The sequence below is a fragment of the Helianthus annuus genome, chromosome 15 (genome assembly GCF_002127325.2).
Source record: "Helianthus annuus cultivar XRQ/B chromosome 15, HanXRQr2.0-SUNRISE, whole genome shotgun sequence".
Taxonomy (NCBI): Eukaryota; Viridiplantae; Streptophyta; class Magnoliopsida; order Asterales; family Asteraceae; genus Helianthus; species Helianthus annuus.
In genome coordinates, this window is record NC_035447.2 from 121,536,342 (window position 1) to 121,543,760 (window position 7,419).

Genomic DNA, 7,419 nt, shown 5'->3' on the forward strand with positions numbered 1-7,419 from the left:
AAACTATTTATCAAAATATAATTTGTCAGAATCATTCAAAGTATATGCAACTTCAAACACTTCGTCTTTCAAATTAGATTTTGACAACAAAAATTCTTTGCTATAAACCCGTTTTCCCGATGATTTTGAACTCTTTTCGGACGAATTTGAACTCCCGACTGACTGACACGAACTTTCTGACTGGGATTTAGACTCTGACTCCTCATCCTTATCCAACACCTGATCGACCACTCTTTTTATCAATTCGGACTCATGATCTGTGTCGGACGCTGTGAACGTGACGTCAATATTGTCTGGTAAAACATCGGTTATCTCGGATTCTAACTTAATATTGACTTCCTGTTTTAGTTCTTCCTCGTTAGGTTTTCTAGGCGAATACCCTTCCCAAATCGGAGGCGGACACTTATTATAACAGACACCCTGTTTCTTACCAGTATCCTTTCTCTTCTTTGGCTGTTCATCTTTAAATGCCTCAAAACCTTCAACTGTTGGATAAATTCTATCGATTATGTAGTCACAACTTGTGTAACTTCGCAGCAATCGTCTGATTCTTTCATTCTCAGCTGCTTCGTTGTCCAACTCTTTCTTCCATTTTGCACATTCTTCTATGTAGAAGTTTATCTCTTTTTGCTTTGACATCATGGTAGCATTCATCATCTTCAAAGCTTTCTCTCTTTCCGAGTTAGTCTTCTCCAGACTATTTACATTTCTGTTCAATACATCATATGACTTTTTCAAATTCTTTACATCAAACAACAACTATTCTTTCAACTTTTCTGACTCACTAAACCTCTTATCTTTTTCTATACATTGTTTACAAGACTCTAAACATGTAAGACAGGGTTTTGTGACTTCAACGATCTTCTCAACTTCAACTATCTTTTCAACTTCCACAATTTGCTCAACCACTTTGACTTCTTTCATTTCCTTTGCAGCTTTCCTCTCTTTCATTTTCTTCAATTTTTCTACAAAAAAAAATTCAAAAGTGTCAGAAGATAAATGTGTTTTTTCCAAGATTTATCTGTTCCATCTCTTCATCATCACTCATTTCTGATGAACTGTTTTCAGATGAAATAGATCCTTCATCTTCACTTTTCTCTTCATCAGATAACACTTCTATCCATTCTTTCAACATTTCTGGCTTTCGAACAATCTGAGCGATAAACGCTTGAACATTTGGATCAGCTGGAGTAAACTTGTCCCAGCTAAAGCCTTCAGCCACTTTCTCATCATTTTGATCAAGGATGCCATAATAAGCTTTCCTGTTTGCATCCTCTATCATTTTTCCATGTGTCGTTTGAGGTTCCCTTTGTTGATGCGGTTGATGAGTGATTTGCTGATAAATGGATTTCCTATAATAATCATCTTTCCCAAATGACTCCTTTTCTCCTCTCGGCTCCTGATTCTTGCACTCTCTTTTAAAGTGACCTTTCTCCCTGCAACGAAAACAAACAACTTTAGATTTATCAAATCCTAAGTTAGAAAGATTTGCATCCAAGAAGTCATTTCTTCCTGTAATCAATCTAAACTTTTCTGCTCTGCTCAGAACACTCGCCAATGCCTATTTAATATCCATTAGTTCCAGCTCCTCTGCATCAATCTGGTCATAATCTTCTTTTGTGAGCATTGGATTGCCAATTTTTCCGGCAATCAACCCTTCATAAGACTCTAATGCAGTGACCAATAATCCCATATGATGCTTTACAACTTCTTCAGAAAAATTTTGTCCATTTTGAAGATGTAGAGCTACATTACACTGAATCAAATGACCATTTCCAGCAGATGCACTTTAAACACTTAGAGGATTCACATTTGAAAATCCACTAGTGTTGACTGAGCTTGAACTAGATGTTCCGGATGAGTTTCCTGCACTAAAAGCTGTTTGAATTTTTGGACTCACTTCAACTGTTTGAACATTTCTTTTATAGTACAGTTTGATATCTTGTTGATGACTTGAACTGTTCATTCTTGCAATTTTCTACTGTTCAAGATCCTGTGCCTCCAGCTTCTCAATAAACTGTGCAATTGATAACCTGCTAAACTGTCTGGAATTCTTCAGTATCATCAGATATGTACCCCATTCCTTTTGTGGTAACGCGTCAGCAAGCTTTTCAACCCATTCTGCTGGAGTTTTTGTAATCTTCAACTGTGACATGGTGCGTACAAGATGGCAATATCTCTCAATAAGAGTCTTTGTTGTTTCACCAGGCATGCACGTAAACAATTCAAACTCCTTTTTCAACAAAGCTGCTTTACTTTGTAACATTTCAGTACTTCCTTCAAATTTCTTTTTAAGAGCTTCCCAGATAGAATAAGCTCTTTCATCATGTTGAAGTAACACAAATATATCCTCTTTAACAGCTTGTTGTAACAAATTGATCATCATTTTTCTGCTTTATAACTCTCTCTTTCTTACTCAGTGAACTCTGAAATGATTTTACCAACTCCCACTGAATTCTGTGGCCTCTCATACTGAGTTTCAATACTTTCCCATGCCTTTAAATGATTCGGCTGAACCCAATTCTCGAACCGTTTCTTCCATCCATGATAATCTTCAATTCCCATAACTTTCGGAGATTTTTGCATTGTTCCGGTTTCATTCTCCATGGTCATGGTCTTAGCAATGTCAGATGGATTAGTCGGTGTTGTAGCAAACGCGTTGTAGAACTCAGTATCCATTTTTCAATGCACGTTGTTCAAACACAGGCACTTTGGAGCTAAATCAGGGTTCTGGGTTGACTTTGGAGCGAAATCAGGGTTCTAGGTGGTCTTTGGAGCGAAATCAGAGTTATGGATGGTCTTTGGAGCGAAATCAGGGTTATGGATGGTCTTTGGAGCGAAATCAGGGTTATGGATGGACTTACGAGCGAAATCAGGGTTCTGAATGGACTTAAGAGCGAAATCAGGTGTATGTTGGGGCGAAATCAGGGTTTTGTTGTACCCTGGAGCGAAATCAGGTGTATGTTGGGGCGAAATCAGGTGTATGTTGGGGCGAAATCAGGGTTTTGTTGCACCCTGGAGCGAAATCAAGTGTATGTTGGGGCGAAATCAAGGATTGTCCTTTCGATCGAAATCAAGTCGAGGGGCATTTTGGTCCATTATTAGTCCGAGTTTAGGTGTGAAACTTTCAGGGGTTTATCTATGATCAATTTCCTACAGTCTGTGAAAAATTGAACCAGTTTTGACCGTCAAATCTCGTTCTGTTGATGAAAGAAGGTGTAGAAGTAAGAAATTTAGATGAAATTCAGCAAATCTCTGCAGAACTCCTCCTCCTGAAGCTCTGATACCACTTATAGGATCGAATTCTGACCCGAACGAGTCTATCAGAGGAGTCTTGATCAGTTACAGGTGCGGAAAACAAGTAACCGACATAGAAACAGCAAGATATTCACTTAAATCACTCCTTTGATTGATATAACAGCTTGTACAGTCAAATCTCACACCGGCAGCACCTCGGTATGGAAATCAAGAAGTGTTACAAATGATTTCGTTCATGGGCTATATATAGTGTTGATGATTTCGCTCATAGTGACATGATGTCCATATAAGCGAAATCAGCATCCTGATTTCCCACATAGTGACATGTCCATATATGTGAAATCAACTTATCCTGATTTCCCACATAGTGACATGTCCATATATGTGAAATCAACTTTCTTGGGAAAACACCACTACTACTCTATATTCCCGTACAATGTGCCCTGATCTAACATTCTAAGACTAAGACTCGATGCAAGACGAAGTCAACAGATGCATGCACTAACACATACAAGTTGGACTTACCTGCTGAGCTTAACGGTGTTCATGATACATTCCATGTATCAAATCTGAAAAAGAGTCCAACTCAAGAAACTGTTGTCATTCCTACTGACGAAGTTCATATCGACGACACGCTCCACTTTGTTGAAGAACCCGTCGAGGTTACTGATTGGAAGATAAACAAGACACGCAGGAGTAGTGTCAAACTCGTCAAAGTTCGATGGAATGCAAGACATGGTCCAGAATTCACATGGGAACGTGAGGATCGTATGAAGGAGAAATTACCCCCATTTATTTCCCAAGACCCCTGCAACCAGAAGCAGAGCCTAAAATTTCGGGACGAAATTTTCTAAACGGGGGGAGAATGTGACAACCCTCACAAATCCAGGTATCCGTACAAATTAATTAATATTTAATTAGTGCCTAATTATTGTGCTTGATTACAATTATGATTGAACTGCTTTTCTGTTTTCTGATACATACATACCCATGCATCACATTTTATACTGTCACTGATGTGTGTAAAATGCAACATATAAATCACATCAATTAAGGCATAAAACTAACCCTTTTTAAGTACTAATGTTGGAAAAAGAGTATTTTTGTCTTCCTTTTGTATTTTCAGGATGAAATGAGCTCAAAATCACAAAAGAAGCAAAAAGACAACTAATTCTACCATAAAATACAAGAAAAGGAACAAAAGTGGACTGCCCGGACCCTCAACGGCACCTCCCAAGGCAAAGGAAAAGAAACAGAGTCTGAACACGCCCCGTGTCCAGCGAAAACGGGGGCGTGCCCAGGAAGCAGTAGAAAAGACAAACTAGTAGAAGCTTCCATTGCCCACCACGGGGCCGTGTCCAGCAAGCACGGGGGCGTGGTGAAAGTACAGTAGGCGCATTAATTGTAATTCGCAATTACAATTAATGAAGTGAGAGAATGTCAGACGGGCACGGGGCCGTGTCCAGCGGACACGGGGCCGTGTCCAGCCTTCTGTTCAGCCTATAAATAGAGGAGCTTGGCTTCATTCTCTCTCATCCCTTGGCACACCACCTCTCTCACACCTCATCCACCACCCACCACCACCATAACACCATCATCCACCACCATCATCCATTGTCCATCGTAGAGTGTGTGAGTCGTCTCGGGATCCAAGATTGATCGTAAGAGTTCTTGACAATCAAGGCCATGTTTGCCTAAGTCTCTTACATCACTTGGTGAAGACAAGTGTTTAGTATAATACTTTTTATTTTTAATCTTTTGCACTTTTTATTTGGTTTTGTATTAATGACTTTAATAACTAGTTACTTATGTTGAAGGTGATCTTTCCTTATCGTTTGTCCGTGGTGTCTTGGCATTGTTTTACTGTCTATATAAAATAAAAGATTTTCACCATTCATATCTCCACGGTCTATATGGAGGTATGTTGGCTACCTGGTCGGGGGTTAAGGGAACGGTTTGGTAAGGGTCTTGCCCTTGTTCAGCGTTTAGAGGTCCTGCTTGGGACCTGGGTCAAATTTAGTAGGATCTCCTTCAATGCCCATAGGTATTGGATGGCGGGGATCCAAACTCTTTGACCCCCTCATAAGTTAACTACTATTAATACTATAACCCGGCTATTTAGGACTGTATCCCTGCTGACTCAGAGTACTTAGCCGAGGGTAACGTCACCGCCAAAAGCGGGGCCTACCACAATTTGCATTAATAACTTAATTCATTATCTTTCAATAATCCGACCCTTTAGGATTGTATCCTTGCTGACTCAAACTACTGGGTTGAGGGTAACGTCGCCTTCAAAAGAGGGGCCTACTACAATAACTAAGATAATCTCTTAAACAAGTGCAAAAGTGCGAAAATAATCAAAGGTTATACTAATACACGTGTCGGATCCAAGTGATTCATCTTGTCTATCTGTTTTTTATTTTATTTTATTTTTCAGCATTTAGTTAGCTTTTATTTTTCTTAGTTTAAACATTTTTCTCACTTTTTGATTTGGTTAGACGTTGAGGATAAACGGGTATTAAAAGCTCTTGTGTCCTTGGACGACCTCGGTATCTTACCAACACTATACTACGTCCACGATGGGTGCACTTGCCCATATGTGTGTTTAGTGTTAGTAAATATCGTGTTTTATAAATTTAAAACTTGGCTAAAAGTGTAAAAAGGGGCTTAAATATACATCTAAAATATATTACACTTCACGCACATCAAGTTTTTGGCGCCGCTGCCGGGGACACAAGGATTTTAAGAAAGTTAGGAATCAACGGCCTAATCATATTTTTATTTTTCTTTGATTTTTTTTAGGATTTTTCTTAGATTTTTAGCTTCTGCAGAGCTCAGCACGGGGTCGTGCCTGGTCGGACACGGGCCGTGCTCAGCAACGTTACTGGCAGTTTTTGTTTTTCAAGTTACAGAAGGCTGACCACGGGGCCGTGCCGGTGCAACACGGGGCCGTGTCCAACTTCCAGTAACTGGGATCTGAAAAACAATCACTGTAATTCCGACCACGGGGCCGTGTTCACTCAACACGGGGCCGTGGTGAACCTTCTGACCAACATTCTTTTCTGTTTTTATTGCAGGACTTGGAACCCAACGCCATCCTCACGTAGTGTATGAGCTCCAGTTCCAATAAAGACATAAAGGAACCGCTAGAAGAACCCGAACGCTTTCTCAGAAAAAGGTTAAAAGCCAAAAACCAAGAGAAGGTTTCGGGTAATCCACCCCCAATGGCGGACCAACGTACCCTTATGGATTATCTACGGCCCACCGTAGGTAATCTAGGCGCCGCTATCAATGCTCCGAATGTCGAAGCCAATAACTTCGAACTTCGACCGCATTTGATACAAATGCTCCAAAACTCCGCAACCTTCCACGGGCTTGCGGACGAGGATCCTCATCTACATATAACTAATTTCTTAGAAATATGTGATACCTTTCGGATCAATGGAGCATCAAACGACGCCATCCGCCTCCGTATGTTTCCATTCTCACTAAAAGACCGAGCAAAAGCTTGGCTCAACACCCTCCCAGCTGGATCGGTAAACACCTGGGATGAACTAGCCCAAAAGTTTCTATATAAGTATTTCCCTCCTTCTAAAACTGCTAAATTAATGGCTGAAATTAATACATACTCACAAGAGGACGGGGAATCCTTATATGAAACTTGGGAAAGGTTCAAGGAGCTATTACGCAAGTGTCCCCATCACGGCCTCGCGATATGGCAACAAGTATCCACTTTCTATAATGGATTGTTGCCACACACTAGGCAGACACTTGATTCTAGCTCCGGGGGACTTTTAGGTAATCGACGCCCACACGAAATATATAATCAGATTGAGGAAATTGCTCAAACCAATTTTCAATGGCACACTCCCCGGGGAAATAAGTCTATTACCCCGGGCACCTCTTTACAAGCCCAAATCGAGGCCCTTTCTTCAAAAATAAAAAAATTAGAAATGACAAAAACAGTCTCGGTTATGGCTTGTGAAGGGTGTGGTGGGTCACATGAAAATTGGAGTTGCATGAAAGAAACGGACGATCAACAAGAAATGGTAAACTACATTGATAATAGACCTAGGCTGTCGGGTCCTCCAACGGGAACTTACAACCAAGGATGGCGAAATCAACCAAACCTTGGTTGGAGGGAAACCGGCAATAGTAGTA

The 7,419-nt window shown here is 40.5% G+C and overlaps 1 non-coding gene across 1 annotated transcript; it reads right to left on the minus strand.

Moving 5' to 3' along the window:
- Positions 1–6,860: 6,860 nt before the first annotated feature.
- On the minus strand, positions 6,861–6,967 carry LOC118487841. Its single transcript, XR_004882784.1, has one exon. It is a non-coding gene; the product is annotated as a small nucleolar RNA R71 (small nucleolar RNA).
- Positions 6,968–7,419: the final 452 nt, after the last annotated feature.